The sequence below is a fragment of the Cynocephalus volans genome, chromosome 9, assembly GCF_027409185.1.
Source record: "Cynocephalus volans isolate mCynVol1 chromosome 9, mCynVol1.pri, whole genome shotgun sequence".
In the NCBI taxonomy this organism is placed as follows: Eukaryota; Metazoa; Chordata; class Mammalia; order Dermoptera; family Cynocephalidae; genus Cynocephalus; species Cynocephalus volans.
In genome coordinates, this window is record NC_084468.1 from 108,347,069 (window position 1) to 108,368,302 (window position 21,234).

A 21,234-nucleotide genomic window follows, 5' to 3' on the forward strand; every position below is an offset into this window, starting at 1 on the left:
TATTGTTGAGGAAATTGAGGCCCAGAAAGGTTAAGTAATTTGCCTAATGTCACACAGGTACAAAGTGGTAGAGCTGGAATTTGACCCCAGCCATAGGATTGTGTAAATAAAGAAAGCAAATAATTACCACTGTTGAGTGGCGAGTGTTTGCCTGGTGCTGTGCTAGGCACCTTAATGTGTAGTGTCATTCAATCTTCATAACCCTCCGAAGTGGGTGGTAAATTCGTATTACAGATAAAGAATCTGAGACTCAGGGTAAAGGAATTTTCCCAAGATTATGTAAAACCAGGCTTGTCTGACTCCAAAGTCTACAAATTAGTAATTCATTAAATTGCTTAAACTAGCAAGCAGGAAACTCTTCTTCATTCTCCATAATAACCTTTACCACCCTGAGTTCTTTCCCTCTTGTATTTTTCTCTCGTTCTTTGTGTTTTTATGATACACAGCTCAGTTATGCGCATAATATAAAACCCACTAACGTTTTTAGAGCCCAGACTATGTACTGGGCATTGTACTAAATTGTTTTCCATTAATCACCCCATCTAATCCTCCCAGCAACCAAATGTCATAGGTACTGTTATTAGTTCCTTTTCTGTACGAGGCAACTGAAGTTGAGAGAGGTGCTCTTGGCAGCAGTTTGATGAAGAGTCTGGTGATGCAGTTTTCTGGAAAGAAAATGGAGCATTTTAAAACCTCATGCCTTTCCCTGCACTGAGAATAGATGAGCCAGATTCAGAATTCTTTTAATTTTTGAACATTAAAAAAATATGCAATCCTATTTAAAAAAAAATTTTTTTTTTTAAAGAAGCATGGTGGTTTGGAGTTGTATTCTCTGTGGCGAGTTTCTTGAAAAGATCTGTTGAGCTAATTTGGTTAATTCTGGACACTTCCTCTTCCCCTCGTCTTCCTGTGGCCCTTTCTTCTGTTCTCAGGACAGTCACCATTAGCGTGTGTCTGCTGAAGGAACGAGGCGGGGGAGGGCAGGGTGTTGGGTCTCTGGGAAGCTCATTTGCATACTTCTTGTTACAAAGGCCGACCACATCCTGGCTAAGACAATGCACTGTCTGATAAACAGACTGTGTCCCCCGGTGTCTGCTGGAGCTCGGCCAGTGTGTGGCCCGCCTTTGTCACAAGGTGCTGTTTATTCTGCCTGGAAGTCCAAGGACAGGACAAACCAGCTAAATGAACCTTTTATTTCTCCCATCCTATGGCAGAAATTCCTTGGGTCAAAAACAGTTACTAATATTAGATGAAGGGAGAAGCATCAGAATTCTTCATAGAAGCTTTCCTAACTCTGTGGAAAACTTATAAAAAGTTTTTATATTGTCCTCTCAAGCTATGAATTCTTTGGGGTTTGGGGAAACTAGGAAACTTGGAAAATTTAGTGCAAGGGCAATATGAAGATCAAGGTTTGCCAAGACTTTTTGTTGATAAATATTTATTTCCACATCTGTTTTCTATGTTTTCCCTTTCTCTTTTCCTTCCCCCTCCCAACCCAACACACACAAAAGGAAGTGGAGGCTTAAACAATTCACTGGTGACTGCAGGACCTGTTGTTTAAAGATCTGGATAGTTAAGTCCTAATTTCCCCGTTCTCCTTACAATTTGGTAAACTAAAAATAGAAAAAGATTTTGAGACTCAGTCTTATTTATGGCAGTTAAGGTGAGAAATCTATCTATGCTTGATTTGTACTGTTTTTTGTCTTAACTCCCCTCAAAACAACTCAACATTTCCTGCTCTGCTTAAAGTATTTTTAAATCTAAATGTGGAACATAGTTTAAGACATATTTTAAAATCAAATTTTATTGGTGACTGTTATCACTAAAAGAAAGACTGTAACACAGAAAGTGTTATATTTTTAATCAATAATTCCTATAAACAGATTTTATCTCCAGAGAATGGAATAGGCAGCTATTTCCTTTCTGTATTTACAGTGACCTCTGAAATACATAACGGCTGCTCAGCTGTATCTGATCCCACATGTGCAGTGAAGACTTTCAGTCAAGTACTGACTGGAATCCTCTCGGAGGGATCCGTGGGGGACGACGATGGAGATGATGTTACAGAACAGTTTGCAGAAGACGCCAGTTCGCATTTTGAAAGATTACCACCATTTCTAATAAAGTCTCTGAAGAGATTTCTGGCTGCTAAAGAACAATAATATGATAGAGATGGATTATTTTGAGGTTTAGAAGTTAAATACTTGCATGTGGTGAATATTGAGGTTTATTGTGAAAATGAAAATTAGGCCTATGGAAAACCTCGGGAAGAATGGCCTGTGCAGGAGACAGTTACCCCTTTGTCCAGGCTGTTCTTTTTACATCTGCTTCTTTGGAGCAGAAGTTCACTGTCCTTGGTAAATTCCAGTTCCTGCTGATTCTGAATCTTGAGGACTGGTATGATGTAAAAAAACAAAACAAAACAAAACAAAACACTCACTAAAGATATTGCTTGGCAGATGGTAGGTGCTCAGTCAGAGTTGCAGAATGGATCAATCAAGTTGATATCATTGATTGACCCAAGCCAGGGTCTGTGCTAGACCTTTGCTTATGTTATTGTGTTTATTATGATACAAATCAAGCAGCAATTTTCTTCACATACTTTAGAAAAGTAGATGTCAGTAGGCCATCCTCTATCAGATTTCTCACCCTTCTCCAGTCTTCCACCTTCCTGTGTCCTCTGCCCTAGGGTGCTTTGATGAAATGTGTCACACCATGACTGCTTTATGAGCTGATATTTGAAAGAACTGTAGGCATTCAGAACACGTGGATTTTATTGCCTTCAGATATCCACCCAGCACCACAACATGATCTCCTCCACAAAGTGGTCGAGTCCTGCTGTGGCTGTAGCTCAGCTGTTTTTGAGGGGACCTGTGTGTTTCATGCTCTGCTTCCCCAGGAACCCTGGTTTTCTCTTGGTTATCACTGCCCATTAGAGTTTACAGCAGAGGATGGAAGGGGGAAATCAAAAAAAGCTGAAACTCAGACTGGTGCATTTTGCTACTTGGTTACAAGTCTGGTAAATGACTGGACCAGAGGAGAAGGCAGTTGAAGTTGTAGGGCTTCCATAGCCATTTGACCCATTTCCTAAAGGTTTTGCTGGCCAGGGTGTTTGCAGATAGGAAGTGGCAAGGGTGTGGTTTCATCAGAGAAGATGGGATAAAATCTATAGGTCATTCCCATGTTTGAAAAAATGGTTGATCAGACTTGTACATGTGATTATTTCTGGAATACCATGTGGCGGGTTTGTATGCCAACCATGTGGCTCTGTAAGGTAGAAGGTGGCATGATGGTTAGTTACGGTTGTTTTTATCCTATGTTCATTCCCAAGGCATTCAAGGCATGGGACAAAAGTATATAGTTTTGGTTTGGCATTCTGTGACTATCCAGCTGGGTTTTTTCCTTCCTCCTTTTTTATGAGATAGTTTAAGGTTTAGATTTTCTTTTTACCACTGAATCTAATTTAATAGTGGTTGTTTTATTTTATTTTTTTGTATACATGCCCAGAGCTTTTGGGTTATTGGTAAATTAAAAAAAAAAAAAAAAAAGCCACAGTGCATGTAAACATATATAATTTAAGAACCAGTCATGACTGAGGCCTATGATATCCTTTGGAAAATTCTTATTTGGAAGCAATTCTAATTAGTGAGATATTTTCTGGTTTCCTTTTTGCATGCTTTATTAATAATAATGCTGCTAGTCAGACAGTATCTTTTTTCTTCTATGATTTAATTTTTCCCTATTCTCTTTCTCAATAACCAATTCTTTGCAGTTACCTTTAATAAAAAATGTGGTAAACTTGTGATAACAACCAACCAACATAATAGAGATAAAAATAGTTGGGTTCTTAAAAGTCAGAATTTTGTAGATGTTCTTTTATAATAAACTCAGTGAAAATGAATTATAGGGTAACCTCATTAAACTACAGTTATTCAAAAGAATCTTACAATTAAAAAAACACCCTCTTCCCCCAGTTAACTAGATTCCCCCCAACCCCCCAACTTTTTTAAAAATAGGGATATTAGATAACTTGCTTGGCTATTCAGAACTTTTTCTTTTGTCATTTGAATTCCAAGTTGAGACAGTTTAATTCTTTTAAGGAGTGACGAGACTACTGTCTGAATGAAATACTGATAGAATTTACTGCATATTTCTAACTGTGATTTGGACCATGATGAACAAGAGTGACTACACTGTGAAGTTTCATTTTTTTTAAAAAAAGATGACCGGTAAGGGGATCTTAACCCTTGACTTGGTGTTGTCAGCACCACGCTCTCCCAAGTGAGCCATGAGCTGGCCCTTACACTGTGAAGTTTGATATTCATGAGATATGGTGACCTGATTCTTTATTCTTGAGCATGTCAAGGTCTAGTGACGAGAAGGTGGTTTTGTGTAGGAAAGATGAGATTGCAGCTCAGTTCCAATATATAAAGTGCACAGGATGAATCTCTGAGTGCATGCACATAACTGTTGACTTTTTTTACTTCTGGCATGGGAATTCATTTGGGGAGTAAGAATTGTATAGATAAAATATTTGTTTAGCAAATTATTCACCTCTTGTTGTCAATTGATGGCTCAGATATAAATTAAGCTTGTAATATTTTCTTGGTGATATTTTATGCTGTAGCCCTATAAACTGAGAACTTCTCATGACTTTAAGAAAGTTATACTTGATACAACAAAGCAACATACAATTCTAGCATCATTATAAAATCTGAAATTCCTTCCTACATTGCTCAAGAATTTTAAAATACATTTATTTTGTAAGGACTAAAAGTGGTTTCTAAAACATGTATAACAACTATTTATTGATGTTATTATGTGTAGTAATAAAATACGAGTACACAGGAACACAAATTATTTACAGTGTATATTTGCTTAGTATTTAGTACATGTAAACCTGCACTCAGTCTTTAGTAAATGAGCTTTAATGACTGCTAGGATGGGTCTGTTTTTACTGTTGAAAGACCATCTTTCCCAGGAACCGCTTCCTTGGAAAGAGTCTTTATTTGTTATTATATGGCTGTTGGATTAGAGTGTGAGCCATGTTTTAGATGCTGTAAACACCATTCTTTTAAATGTTTCTCTGCCTGATTTTATGTTTATTAGGCTTGGGGAAGAAGGTAATAGGTTGTCATAAATACAAGAGAGGTATCTATCTTCCACAATGGAGTATTATTTGTTTTAAATGAGTAGCTGGAGGAAGCCATAGGACTTCTAGAGTCCTCGCCTAGATCCGTATTCTGCTCACAATGGTTAATATTTGTTTGCTATGGAACATCCTCTAAAGGTGGGAAAAGGCATGAAAACATTTCATGGTTCTTAATTCAGCTCTTTTTTTTTAGTTTTTATTTTAACATTTATTTGTACGTATTTGTGGGGTACAGTGCGTTGTTTCAATACATACTTATACAGCACAATGATTCACTTAGGGTAGATAGCATAGTTTTGTATCTGTTTATTTATCACTTGCCTCCACCTCTGGTAACCATTATTCTACTCTCTACTTCTATGAGAACCACTTATTTTTAGATTCCACGTATGTGTGAGATCATACAGTGTTTGTCTTTCTGTGCCTGGCTTACTTCACTTAACATAATGGTCTACGGTTCCATCCATGTTGCTACAAATGACAATATTTCATTTTAATAGTTGAATAGTATTCCATTGTATGTATGTGTATATACATATATATATATATATATATACCACTTTTTAAAAAATGGTGTATATATATATATATATATATACCACTTAAAAAAAATCCATTTGTCTGTTGATGGGCATTTAGGTTGGTTCCATCTCTTGGCTATTGTTATTAATTCAGCTCTTTCTATGTCACCCAAAGAGCAACTTTACTGTGTTGTATAAAATTTTTAATTTTTAAAGTATAGATAGTAATGCTAAGTTAATTGTAATTTTAGAAAAAAAATGTTGGGAAAACTGAGCAAAGGTTTTTGACTAATTCAAGATTATAAATCCATATTGTGGGTTCTTAGGGAATATTAAACAACATTGTGTAATAATATGTATTTCCATCTAGTCTGGAATGCTAGTGGAAGAAACTGATATTTATTGAGTTCCTGCTATGAACTTGGTACTTTGCAAGGTCCTTAATGTACGCTAGTATATTTAATCCCTTGAGGTGGTATTAGCAGCTCAGTTTTAAAGATGAGGTAGTTGAGATTTTTAAAGGATTAACTGACTTTCCCAAGGTCATACAGGAAGTAAGTGGCAAGCAAATTAGAAGCTTATTAGAAAGCTCTAGCCTTTTTGAACAAACCACTATAGTTTATTTCTCTAGCATCCCTAGGTCTTTGCTACTACTAAAATACATAATATTTGCCAAATCTGTAGCATCAGATACCTAAGCAAATTCCTCACACACAATTTGAAATCAGAATTCTACTTAATACAGATATTTACATTCCCATTCCTACTTGTTCCCTATCAATCAGCTAACCCGGTCCTGGGATTCTTCCTTCATGAAATGTGTTAGATTCATCTTCTCCTGTCTATTGCAAAGGCCAAAATGAAATTTAGGCCCTTAAAATTCAACTTGTTCTTGTCAACTTTGATCCACTTGAGAGATGTACTAAATAGGTATACCTAATCACCATTTTCATTGTCATCTGGTATCTCTCAGTTGCCCACAGAGAATTCAGAACTCCTAAGAATGGCATTCAAGGATTTATACAATCTGTCCTGAAACTACTTTTTCAGAATCACCTATCATGACTCCGCTGTTTGGACTTGGATCCAGTGTTGCCAGGTGGCCTTCCTGCACCTCCACTGGTGTGTGATGCTGTTTCTCCTGCCTGTTTGCTGCAGAACGAACGTGACCATTATCAGCCCAATTCAGATCTTAGCTCTTCTTTGAAAGCTACCCGTTAGCTCTGAGATGAAGAGATCTTTCCCATTTATGCCACCTTTTATTGTCTAAACCAGTTGTTTGGTCATAGCTATTTACTGCAAAGCATAACGAAAAGAGAACAGGTTTGAGCCTTTCACTTATGATCTGTGTGACCTTAGACAGATCATTTAAGACTAAGTTTCCTTAAATATAAAATAGGTATGGTATGTAACTATCCCCATTTGACTTACCATGGGCGAACTTCTTTTCTTTTTTATGGCCTAGTTCCTTACGTTGTGAAATGGAGATAATAAGAGTAACTAATATTATAGAATTGGTGCAAGAATTAACTGTGTTGGCTTAATTATCCAAGACAGGATGGGTTAGATTATGTTGCAGTAAAAATTAACTTCAAATCTTAGTTTTTAAAGCCACAAGATTTTATTTCTAGCTCACACTATTATGTCTATCTCAGGCTGGTGAGAACTCTGCTCCGTACTGTCCATATTCAGGGATCTTGTCAGCCACAGCCTCTGCTATCTGGAATGATGCAGGTCATCGTGGCAGGAGGAAGGGGATGTGGTAAAACACGCATTGGTTCCTAAAGCTTCTGCTCAAGAGTGATGCACATTACTTCCCTTCACATCTTATCAGTCAAAGCAAATCACATGCCACAGCTAACTTCAAAAAGCAGGTGTATTAATCCGTTTCTGTTGCTTATAAAAAATACCCAGAACTGGGTGATTTATAAAGAAAAACAAAATTTATTCCTTGCAGTTTCTGAGGCTGGGAAATCCAAAATCCATCTAGTGGTGGTGAGAGTGACCCAGGGGTCTCACACTGCAAGATGGTGGAAGCAGAGAGAGCAGGGCGAGCGAACAGAGACTCTCCTATCTCTTCTTTTAAAGCCCGCAGAACCACAGCCCCGACCACGAGTATTAATCAGTTCACTACAGCACGGTCCTACAATTCAATCACCTCTTCAAGGCTTGACCTTTCGATTACCGTAATAGGATTTCCCACCCTCTTAACAGTCCCAGTGGGGGCCAAGTTCCTAATACATAAAACTTGGGGGACACAATTCAAGCTTCATTGAGTTTTGGGAGGGCATAATTCAATCCAGTACAACAGGGAAGAACAATCCTACCACGTGTTCAGAAGAACGAGGCTCATTGAAACATCAAGGAATGTCACAAGTGGTGACCATACCACACCTTATGTCATCTGGCAATTTTCTGATGGTACATTTCAAGTTTTATCCGTTCTTCTGCAGCATAGCCTCCTTGGAGTCAGAGTGAGCGTTGAGCTTGCTACCCTCCCTGCCCCGTAGTGATCAGTACAGGTCCTCAGTAAAAGTATCACTGAATAGGTGATTAGGGTACCACCCCAAGTGGCCTTTCCCCTATGCTAGGGAGGGCCTTAGGTTTCCAGTGCCAGAATTTGTTTTGTATTCAGAGTCTTAGGTAGAATGTACATAACATAACACAAAACCAGGTGAGGTCTCAGAAAGAAACCTACCATCTCCTGCTCTCTTTTTACTTGAGTCCATATGAAAATATAAACTGTAAACTTGGAGGCATTAAGAGAGCCTGCTCTTTAAAAGCTTCATCCTTCCTTTTCTCAAGAACCATAGTCAAAGGCTGGGATTAATTTCTGATTAACCATAAGCAACAATATATAAAATGGCTCAGGAAGAGGTGAGTACATTACATCAGAACTTGGGCTTCCTCAGCCTCAGGAATATGCTTGAAATAAACTTACCTACATCTGCATGAAGGGCTGGAAAAGGTTTTCGGTGTTAAGTGATTTTTCAGTTGAAAATCACCTACTGGATAGTCTGAAGTCATATCATCAACATCTTATTTGCTTTTTCTTCTCTAATTATGTAAGGCATTTATATTGTCTTTATAGAAAAATTGGCAAGTACAGATTTACAAAAAGGAAAAAAAAAAAAACAAAAAAAACAACACCATAAAAGGAAAAATTACCCCAAAGAAAAACATCTTATTTCCCATCCTGGGTTAACATCTTTTAAACAAAATACCATATACTCTTTCATTGCTGTAGTGAATGTTTCTTACAGCACTGATCAATTAACATACTGTGTTATAGTTTCTGTCACTACATTGTAAATTTACAGACAGTAAATTTACATCATAAGCTTGGCCTGATGTTTTCAAAGAAATTCCTTTTTATTAAACAAATTTTAAACAATACATAACAACTGTCTTTCTCCGACTTAGATTACAAATCCCAGATGCAAACACGGCTTTTTAAAAGTCATGAAAACAATCTTTAAGTAAGCAAAATGAAGTGGGCCACGAGTGAGCAGTTCCACAAGTCTACGGCCTGATGTGCAGCAAGGGTGGGAGAGGCATTGCTCAAAGTCAAGATGCTCTGGAAGAAGTGGGTGAAGGGGAGTCTTTCCTGTTGCTTGGGACTTTGACAGAGTGCCAGGGTTGGAAAATGAGAACTTACGTGTTGCTGTTGGAGCCATTGCAGGAGCCTGAGAAGCGGGCGTCCATGTTCTGGGTACTCATACCTTTCATGCATTCGATCAGATGCCTCAAAAGTAAATTGGAGGGCTGGCAGTCTCTGGGTAGAAGGTGCCAGCAGGCACTCCCCCTGATCTGACTCTACCACCCTTTCCTGTCCTTGGCCACCCTTGCACAAGGATGTCCCGGGGGAAATGGTGTGATCTCTTTTGGGGACTGACTCAGTCTGGAGATAGCTCTGCTCTTTCAGGGCATCTCCTCTCCTACTGGACAATGGGGGAGAATTTACTGGCTTCAATTCCTCTGTTGATCTTTTAAAAAGGGCATGGCTGTGGACTGGATTGGGAGGGTATCTTATCTCACCAAATAGACATTACAACTTTAGACTGAGTAAGTCACCATTGAAATGGCATATGAAATGAAATTAACATGTAAACTGAGGGACCTGGACAAGACAACAACTTTGTTTAATGCATCATAAATTAGTTGATGCCGTTATTACTAGTATCATCATCTCTGTTTTACAGACAAAGAGATCAAGGCAGGGAGATGTTAAGAGTCTCGCCGCAAATCACATGAAAATAATATCTAAGTTTCTTTGTAACTCAATATTACATGTTGAATGATCTATATATTTTTTTCCTATAGATCCAAATAATAGTATTTTTTGCCATGCCTTCCACTATTTCTCTTCTTCAAACCCTGTTTTTATCTTCAATCCCTCTGTCTCCCCATAGTCCTCTGGACGTGTTGTGGATGTTACTCTCTGGGACCCTTTGGTTAAACTTTCTCCTTCACAGTCTTACTCTTTTCTACACGCTTAGATTCTTCCTGTTTTCTCAGGATGACCTCAGTTCACATTCCTCTATGAAACCTTCCGTAATCTGCCCAGCCCAAAGAGATCTGTCACCTGAAAAGCTCCTCTTGCATTTGTCAGCTGTGGTGCTTACGGAGTGCCTACTAGTGGTAGTTATTTTTGTGTAAGTTTATGTGTTAAACCCCAATCTATATTGTAAATTCCTACAAGGCAGAATAGCTTTGCATATAGCAAGTTTCAGTGAACACTGGAACTTAATTTCATACTTCATTGCATACTTTTCTTCATATATAAATATATAAAGAGTACTGTATACTCTGCAGCCTCTCAAAGGAATGACCATGTGATTAACATTGTTATTCATATTGACGTAGTTCGTGCAGGAAGCAATCAGAGAGAAGCTAAAGGAGCGCTTTATGCTTGGGAAATATTTACCCCAGCTTAATTTTATTTAGTACTTCTTCAAAAACTATAAAGGATTTATGGATTTAATGGCATATACCAGCCTTTGTAACTCCTGTACACTGTATTTTGAGCCACGCACTTAAGCATCAGTGAATTGAAATCACAGATCAGAAAACCAAGGAAGATACACTGTTCTGTTTCCTCAAAGTCAGGCTTCTCTTATGGAATTGAGCTACTATTAAATGCTAATTCTATGTCTGTTTTATCAAAGGCTTCTTCACTCTTTTATTAGAGTCAAAATAAAGGTCTAGATAAAACCCAACTATCTGCAACTTAATCCTACTGATTTCAAAACCCTCAGCACAAAAGGAAAATAAGGCCCAGTAACTTTAAGGCACATGTATTCAGCAAAGATTCTCTCCAGAGACACAGGGTCCCAACCAAGCCTGTGTTTGCAACTTTGATAATAAAGGATATTTTGTGTTTCACATAGCATCTGATGTTTAAAAAATTAATCTGTCTCTAAATCTATCTCTAGGAGAGTCCAGATATGGTGAATAGAGATGATTAGGCCAACTTTATGGGGGAGAACTGGAATTTTGCCTTTAATGGTACCCTTCAGAGACTGGAATCTTCAGTTTGGCAACATACGTTGGTAAAAACAAATAAAAAATGTTTTAATCTCTATCTGCCTTTGGTCTGTGAAGATAGTCTTAATATTGGTTTATTGCCAGCAAATGATTAAAAGATGCTGTGAGATTTGAATTCACTTGTGAAGGGCACAAGAGCCAGGAACAGGGCCTGAAGAGAGAGGACAGATAGAGGACTTTTTCCAAAGCATACATAATTGATTCTTTTTTTGGCTTTCTTCCTTCAAACACACCCATTCACAGGATAATCATAATCACAACGGTTTACATTTGCATAATGCTTTACCACTTGCTTTCACAGATTTTATTCCCATTTGATCAGAGGGTGTCTGCTTTGTGCTGAGTACCTAATCTTGAAATAAATCATTTACTATATGAGGATTTAAACAGGTCTTTTGAATAGAAAGTGCATTACATATTTATGAGCACTGATTTCAAGAATTACTTTGAAAGAACTATGAATGTTGCTTTATATTACAGATCTGAACTTAATCTCATTTGATTCATCCTTGGTTTTATTTTCCAGAGGTTCCAAATCATGTTTGTAAATCCCTGACGATCCATTTCCTCTCTGTGAGAGCAAAAATGTGTAGGTACATGTCAGGAACTTATTTATGAACCTTCTGCCACTATTCTCAGTGTATTGGGAAAACCGATTTTCTGAAATTAAAAATGGTAGATCATCTTGGAAGGCAGTAATAATGATGATGATGTTGAGAATAAAACTTAGGGGTTCTAATTCAGTACAGCAGGAGAGAGGAGATTATAGTCTATTAAAACAAGGTCCTTTGATGTCTGCTGTGAAGAGGGATCCCAGAAATAGTTATTATTCACTTTTAAAATGTATTATTGCTTGAGTGTCCCTGATTTACTTTTTTATTTAGAGATTGTTTATAAAGGTTATTGCCTTTAAACCAGTTGCTTCCTGCATAATCAAATCCCAAACTAGGAGAAAATTAAAGACAATTGCATATAACTGAAATTATTTTTTCAACTCCCGGGGAAGAGAAAGAAAGAATAAACACTGTTTTCCGATTGCTACAGTTCAAATTCAAAGACTTCATTTTTTTAAGTTAAAAATAAAATTTCTAGGGGAAGCCTTTTATTCCTTCTCTTTAAAAAGGGGAGAGAAAAAAATACGAAAGCAGGGGGAGCTTTGCAAGGCTCCTGGTGCCTGAGTAGAATTGCTAACCGGTTCCCTCTCTGTGCTGGGCTGTCTGTATTCACTGTATCACAAGCTTGAAACCAGACCTCATTTGACTGAGCCAAAAAATGGTCCTTTTGTTGCTGTTTTTTTCCCCTAGTGTCATCTCTCATGGTTGCCTGGGCAACCAGTGTGTATCCTTTCAGCATAGGTTACTGGGCCCCAGGAAGGAAGTGCTCTAGCGCTGGCCTGCTATTTTTATAGAACCGTTACATAATACAATCTATTAAAGCTTCCTCTCGGTGTTTTATTGCACAAAGGGGAAATTAAGTTTGATGACTCCTAAATGTTGGATGGAGGATGTCAGGTGACTCTGGGATTGTTTGGCCCAGGCCACATAGCAACAATATTCCCATATGCAATTCAAGGAGAACCGATACACAATCATGCCCTTGGCAATGTTTGCCTGCCTGGGGATCATTAGAAGAAACTGAGCTCTCAGCTGCTCAAGGGTGCAAGTTTTGTCCAGCTACACAATGCTTCCTCTCTGGTATGATGGCAGCAGACAATGAAACACTATTCACAGTTAAGGGCATAAGAAATTTTAAAGGTGTAGCTCATATGCTTTTAACAGGCCGGATGGTTACTGGCAAAGAGAATTAGATTGAAAGACAGAGGACTAGGGTCTCTCCCCAAGTCTGTCACTGAAGCATTGCATGAATGCTGTGGTCAGCTTTGCCTCTTGGTAACTCTGAAGTGGTTCTGGAGAGAGAGGCAGTGGGAGAGGGGGATATATAGCTTTTAAGTGGAGATCCAAGGCCTTTGCAACAGAGCTTCAGGGATTTCCCCTCTGCCACAGGATCCGATAGAGAATGAAGGCTCTTAACTCTGTTTATTCCCACCTTACTGGAAACAGTTTGCCACCAGCCTGAATAAAGAAGGTGCAAGTGTATAGCTGGATTAGAAGCCCTGTCCAGGAGCGGAAACGAACCCCATTACCCCAAGGGAGACTTAAAGTCAAAAGTGACCTGAGCTCCCTGACTAGAGAGGGTCTGAGCTGGCCACTCTCTCCTCTGCTATTTCATGCACTCCCGGTGCTTCCACTAAACCTCGAGGCTTCTGACTCTCAAATCTGTGTCTCCAACCTGCTTTTCTTCTAGGTGAAACTGTCTTGTATTCTCAGCTGCCTGCTGAAGATCTTTTTCTGGATGTCTCATTTTGCCTCAAATTCAACAGATTTAAATGAAAAACTCCTGTTTCTTCTTTTGTACTCTTTTATATTTTAGACTTCTTTTATACTCTCTTAACACCAAGTGTGTGAGTTTTTTCCCCCACACCAACCAATTCTCCAATTCTTGGTGGACACAGACTAGGTGTCCTACAATTTAACTCAATTTATGCTCCACAGGTTAAGGGCTCAGTCCCACAAAACTGTCCCCCAGTTCAAACACCCCTGCAAGGGGTGGATCTCCAGGTTACCCACTACTTTTGTCTGACTTGGCTACAAATCAGAGGTTCCCACAATCTCCTCCTCAGGTTTGATTATTTGCTAGAATGGCTCACAGAACCTAGAGAAAGTATACTTACTATTACAGATTTATTACAACAAATATTTTGAAGGCTACAAATGAACAGTCAGAAGAAGAGATACATAGGGTGAGGTTTGGAAGGGTCCCAAGCACAGGGGCTCTGTCCTCATGGAGGTTTGTGAATGTGTGCTTGTTTACCAACCTGGAAGCCCTCTGGATCCCTTCCATGAGGGTTGTTATGGAGGCTTCATTAGGTAGGCATGATTGAGTAGATCATCAGTCACTCTGATCAACTTAACCTTCAGCTCTTCTCCCCTCCCCAGAGGTCAGCCCTTAATCACATGATTGGCTCCCCTAGCAATGAGCCACCGGTCCACCCCATCCTTCAGCTTTCCAAAAGTCACCTCATTAACATAAACTTGGGTGAGGATAATTGGGGCTTGTTATGAATAACAAAAGATGCTCCTTTCACTTTAATGACCTCAGGACCTATTTTTGGAGCCAGGATGAAGACCCAAATATTCATTTCTTACTATATTACAATCCAACATGAAAATGCAATTCTTTTGTTTCCCCAATCAATGACTCCATAATTAACTGAATTCAGAGAATGCTACATTTTGGTGATCATCTGTTCTAGCCTTTTCATTTTATAGGTGAAGAAAGTGAGGCTAAAGAGGTTAAGTGATTTGTTCAAGGTCACCCAAAGAGTTGGGAGTAGAGGGAAGACCTCCTTACCAAGGGCCCCTATTCCATTCCTCTCTCCCTGTTCCACCCAGGCCATGTCTCTCGGAATTTCGAGCTTTTCTCCCTCAGCTGGTCTTACTAATTCTTCTTTCATGATCACTCATCACCCAGTCACTTTCCCATTTCTACTCCACCACAGTGATTGAGGTCCTTATTTACGTCCAACATAAACTATTTTAGCTTTCCTAATATGTTGCCTCCTTTAGAGTCTACCCCTTGAACCAATACTATATTTTACTTCTGGAATCATCTCACAACTTTACCATGTCTCTTTATTATGCAAACACTTGGGATTGTTTATAATATATTAAAATCTGAACTTAACTTTCTGTTATCTGACCTCCCCCTCACCCTTTCGACTTTCCTTCCTAGATGTATCATCCATCCCAATCAGTGGCCCTCTGTTTGGCAAGGTTTATTTTATTTATCATTCTTTTTTTCACAGGTCAGATATTCATTGGCTACTTTCTTTTTTTAATTCTATTACTTCAGACAGGAAGATTTCTGATGAAATATTTCCAATCCTTATTCTGCAGGACTTCCAGAAAATTGAAAATGATATGGAGCTGATAGAATAGTAATGAACATTTGGTGCAAATCTTCAGTCACTCATTCAAAACACTTCATTGAGTGCGTACATTATGCTCAAGGGGTGACCAAGAAAGATATGGCCTCTGCTGTCTTAAAGCTTATTAAGTGAAGAAGGGGGGCATTACATAAAAATTACATAACATTAAATACATGATTACACAAAGAACTAATTGACCACAATGCTTGAAGGGCGATGAAACCTGAGTTGGAATGAGAACAAATAATGGTGGGGAGTGGGGATGAGGCAGAGATTTAATATAGCTGGGAATTCAGGGAAGAATTTCCTGAGCAAGGGACATTTACACCAAAACATGAAGAATGAGATCCAGTTGGAGAAGCAAAGGGAGTGGGTGAGGGAGGAGGCAGGTTGATCCAGGCAGAGGGAACAAACAGCATGGTGACAGCCTGGAGAAGCAAGGACCTAGGGCTTTTACAGCAACTGAGAAAAGGCTGGAAATCTGAGCCCTGGGACCTCAGGGGAAATTATAGAGTGTGTATACAAAAAGTTAAAAAAAAAGTCCACCACAACAGCACCCCGTCTCTCTGCAGGCTTTACAGTCTATCATAAGAACAAATTCTTTTGTTTTTAGGGGAACCACTACATTTTGTAAAATTCCTACTCAGAGAAGTACACAGATAATTGTGTATCAATAACAGTGTTTACTTTGTTTTAAAGATGTAATGATTTAGGGGACGGGGGTTGAGTTTGAGCTTTTCTCAAACCACTGGTTTCTGTACTAAAGTTAAATTTATTATGGTGTCTTATTCTAGGAATTTGACCTTATTTTCCCTATGGGAAGAAGTGTTTTTTTTTTTTTTAAGTGTAAGCTCAGTCTCAATCAATAGCTGGTCCACTCTGGAATAGTAGACTAAGGGAACTTTTAATTGTTTAATTTTTATCCATTAAAAGAGGAAAACATGGCCCCTTAGATTAGGTGATTAAAGCAGTCTCTTTTGTTTCCATAAATTCAGTAGAGGTAATAGGAAAAAGTAAAAGATATGAGAAAGGTAGGGGTTTCAAACTTGAAGCTATAATTAAAAACTTTTTTTTCTTAAAAATTTTGACCTATAAAGACTACTTTGTACAGAAGGGGAAAAATGATGGAGCTGGAAGGATGTACGTGACTCTGCTCTATTCTTGCAGGCAGGCAGCGTGAACATTTTTTCTTTACGCTTTCCCTTTGGCAAGCTTGCACCCCAGCTTCCTGCGGGTGGAAATGGGCAGCAGATAGAAGGGTATCCAGTGGCCTCTTTCTAGGCTTCCTGCCCACTAGCATTGGCAAGGACACCTCTCTCCTTTTCTTTCTTCTTATTTTTAGAGTGTTCATTTTTTTCTTATTTTCTTTTTCAGGATTGAGGGTAAGGCAAAGGCCTGTCATTATCAGGGAGTGAGGTGAACCACAGGGACTGGTTTCCCAAGAATCTGCATCCAGCTGCCAATCTGGGTGGGTCAGAGTCATCATCGTTATTACCGCGGGTGGTTTTCCTGTGAAAGTGAGACTTCCTTTCAATTAACACTCACACAGTCATGGGCACCGTGTACATTTCCCTCTCTATCAGTTAACTTGAGAAAATATACCTTTTGTGCTTATTCCCTTCTGCAAATTATTGCCTGTGAGGTGAACAGCAAGCAAAATGCTAAGTAATTTCTGAGGATGAGAAGTCCTTACATTTTCTCTGGTGTTTTATGGTGATCCACCAAATACTTTTCTGTGGCTTTAGCTAAGGACAGGATTTTGCCCTTCTATTAATGAACAGGAAAATGTAATCTATCCTTTAAAAAGGCTTTGGAATTTCTGAAAGAGAAATTTGTTGCAACTAAGAGGTTTGAGCCAGGGTAAGTTATGTGGAGGGGCTAAAAGTGGTAGAAACAACCAGGATAATCATAATTTTCTAGTTGATGACAATCTACCTCAGTACACATTAAGTGCAATCGATATATAGTGAGTTGCTATAAGAAAACACCAAAAATATGGTAGAGTTAATTCCCACCCCCCCACTGGGAGAAAAGAGAACTTTATCTTTGGGGGATGCTTCTTCATTTGGGAGGAACACTTTTTCCTCACGGCAAGCTAAACAGAATCCACTCATCCATTTCTTTTGAAATGAAGATGCATCGACACTTTTTCAATTACCTTGGATTCTGTAGCTAAATGTGCACCTATAGGGCCTGGACACTTGAACTTAATTTTTCCCATCTCCTGGCTGGACGTCTATTGCTTCCCCAAAAGAGCTATGTTTCCTTGCTGCTGTTTCAATCTTTGAGAAGTTGTAGCAGAAAGCTATGAAATATAAATATTTGATGTTCTAACTAGCCCAGGGGTGAAAAATGTGTATTTCTGCGCAGGTATAAACATGATAATTTTATACTTAGGTGACAGCATATTGTGCCTGTCTTCTGGTGGCTGGAAGGATGTAGTTTAATGTATGTTTGTTGTTATATTGAAATATCATTGTCATTTGAGTCCCTCGTGTTTCAAAAATATTTGCTTTCTCCAGAACTGAGGCCACCATAGGTGAGAAGGGAAGAGGAAGGGGGGTTAGTGAGAAATTGGTAAAGGGCCATGAAAAATGATTACGTCATGTAATGTTGTATATACCAATTATCCTGATTTAAGCATTACATATTACACACAGGTACTGATGTTCAACACTGTACCTCACAGACATGTACAATCAATTGTGTTTCAATAAAAAAAGTGATATATTGCTGAGTGTTTAGAAAAAATATGCTTTCTCATAAAAGAAGTTGCTTAAGTTTTGTCACTGAATTCGTGTGTCTGTTTGGGGGCAGGGTGCTCATACATACTGTTAACTCCCCCAGTTTCACTTTGTGATTATCTCACTCCTGAAGGTATGTAAGAGTGACATTATATACTTTCTATCTGGCTACTTGTCTGTAGATTGTCGGGCCTTAAAAACTAACGCTACCTTAAGTGACATTACAAGTGGCGCCATTATGGGCCCACAAGGGCATATTAATGTGGCAGCCTAAGACGGCACCAGGAGGAAGTAGGGTGGGGGTATCTGCAGGAACCTTGCCTTAGCCCTTATTGCCCAAATACGCGCGTCCGCGGTCGTGGTTGCAATAGCTAGGCGTTGAGACAGGATGCATGCTCTCTTGACCTTTAAGCTGATAAGGTTATGTAAAAAACCTCCCTTCCCCATTTGCCTTTAAAAGCAAGTGCTTGTGTGATAATAAACGGAACTGCTCAACAGAACCCCCGCAGCGTCTGAGTGTCCTTTAACCAGGCTTTTTGGGGCCGGTGGCTGTGCTCACCTCTCTTCACGGCTCTCTTCCCCCGTCTCCCTTCCCCCGTCTCCTTCCAAAGGGGACAGGAGGGAAAGAGGAATTCCAAGCCATTTGCTCGCCCACCAAAAGCAACGAGGCTAGGGCTGTTCGGGTCGGCCGGCGGTGGACCCGACAGTAGATGGTTTAAGACAAGTGAGAAAAATAAAATTTTATAGAATTTCTGCTTTATTGTCCATTGATGGCATTAATAGTTGTCTGAGACTGACAAAAGTTTCTAAGCAACTAACTTTTTAAAGCCTCACACTTTTGCAAACCCCTTTCAGTTTTGCAGAATATGATTATCAGTGCTTTGGGGCAGTAGCCAACCAAGATGATGTAATAATTTAACTGTCTTTAATTCTGTTATTGGAAATAGATGTAAAGTTGCAGAAGTTCAGATCTGGAAGGTACTTTAAAGATCTCATCCAATTTCTTATTATGCAGACTAGGAAACAGAAAGGTGAGGTGCCTCAGCTGAAGACGCATAGTCATTATAAATGCCAGGCTGCAGGCTAGCTGTCATATTGATACCTGTTTTGTGACAAGCTTGTACCTCACGGAAGCCTGGCCCTTGGCCAGATGTTTTATATGCATTTTGACTTTGAGAGAGCACCAGTTTAAATCCTTGTGCTACTACTAAATAGCAATGTGACCTTGCGTGTGTACTGAATCTCTTTAAGCCTCATTTTCCCCCCCAGCTGTAAAATGGTCATAATAATAATCTCTATCTCTTTAGATCATTCTGAAGATGAAATCAAGCAATCTATATAAAAATTTTAGCCCAGCTGTTAGTGTAACAGACATTTGTCCAATGTAATTCTGTTATCAGAAGCCTCTCCACTTGAATATCTCAAAACCTTAGGTGGCACCATATGAAATTACTAGTTTAATAGGTAAAAAATGGTCAAATAGCAATTTTATATGATTCATCCTAATAGTTATGTCCCCAAAGAGAAGTTAGTTGCTTTCTCTGAAACTTCATTTTCTCTAACTAGCCTCTTGCTACCATTGACAACTGTGGACACTTGGTTTCCAGGTTTTTATTGGAGTCATCTGCAGTCATCTCGCCTCCCCTCCATCCTCCCACAAGCGAGAAGGGTTTTTGGCTAATCTCTGATCTTTTCTTCTTCCTAACCATGTTACCCCTGGATTGCCACAATGAAGCTTACATGCCCTTTTATTTTCTGATTTATGCTGAGAAGCACTGACTTTTAGGTAATACTGGTTTGTTTGTTGTCCCTCCTTTGTTATCTCTTGCTTGAAGTTAAAATTCTTGTGATTAGGTTCAAGATTCTTTCTTACTCAGTTTTTCAGCATAAATCTCCTACTCTACCCGGGATCTATTATTCTAGTTTAATAAACCACAGTTTAATTTCAGTAAGCTCTGGTTTTCTAATCTGTAAATTGAAACTAATAATATTAACAGTCTTATAAAGTGGTGGTTAGGATTAGTTTAATACATACAAATCACTTAGTGTAGTGCCTGGGACATAGTAAATCCTTTAAGAATATTAATTATGCTGAAAAATATCAGAAGATTTACTACTATCTATGATGGGGTCAAATTTCTTTTGTTGTTTTCTATATTTTTACAAAGCAAAAACAAAAACAAAACACCCACACCCCAAATCCACAGCTCTTAAAAAATTCATGTTTGATTCTGGGTCTGTAAAAAACTTTTGGCTAATTCTTACTTGTTTTGATTCAATTTCATTCTCCTTAATTATAGTTCTCTTTAATGATAATAAAAAAGAAACTAAAAAAATGTACTTTTTAAGAGGTATTTAATATCAAGTATTCTAATAAAGGTTGCTGTGAAGAAAGTCTGTTGGTAAAGGTGATTCTCAAACTGTAGTTTGCTAAAACGGCCCGAGAAATATAGCAAGGGATTTGCACTGCGGTAATGTCTTTGAAGTCTAGTCGCCTGCCTTTAATTTTGCAGTAAGCGCCTAATCTCATTAGATTTCATACACTCAGTGTTTGCACTCACACAAAAGCTGTCCAAACAAAGCCAAAATGTTGACACCACCGTCCTCTGATGGCATTTAGAATGAATATATTAAACACACTTGCACTAGCATTGCATTAAGCTAAGAAATAAAATTTGAACTTTGAACTCAGCAGGAGAAAAAAGATTTACTTGATAGCCGAGCAACTGTGTTGCGGTATCATGGAGAGAATTCATTGTGTTGTTCAGAGAATCCAAACATGCAAACATTCTCTACATACAGTAGGCACTGCACAAGTAAAGAATTAAAGTAAGGAACAGTCCTCAAATCCTGTTGTTAGGGTCCTAAATGGAAGGTAAAGTGAGCTCGTGGATTTGCTTTGAAATTCACTGAATAAACTTTGATGAAATTCACTGCAGAGAGGGGCTCATAAGGAAAAAGTATCTCCTAGTAAGTTTGTGAATTAGAGTATGTCACTTTTCAATTCACTTTGCTGATTTACAAATTTAGAAATTTTCTTTAAAAATCTGGCAGTCATCTTTTTATTGAGTGTTTGGAAACTGATGATTATAAAGAAATCTCAAATGGTAAGACTTCTTGGTCCTTTCTCATAAAGTGACGGTAGCAACGAGGCCAGATTTCAGAACTAACTACATCTAATGGCTGGGATTATTTAATGGTTTCTAAGTAGATAGCACCTAAGTGAAATAGATTTCCTCATGAATTATGTATAAATGTTTATCAACCAACATATCTGGAACA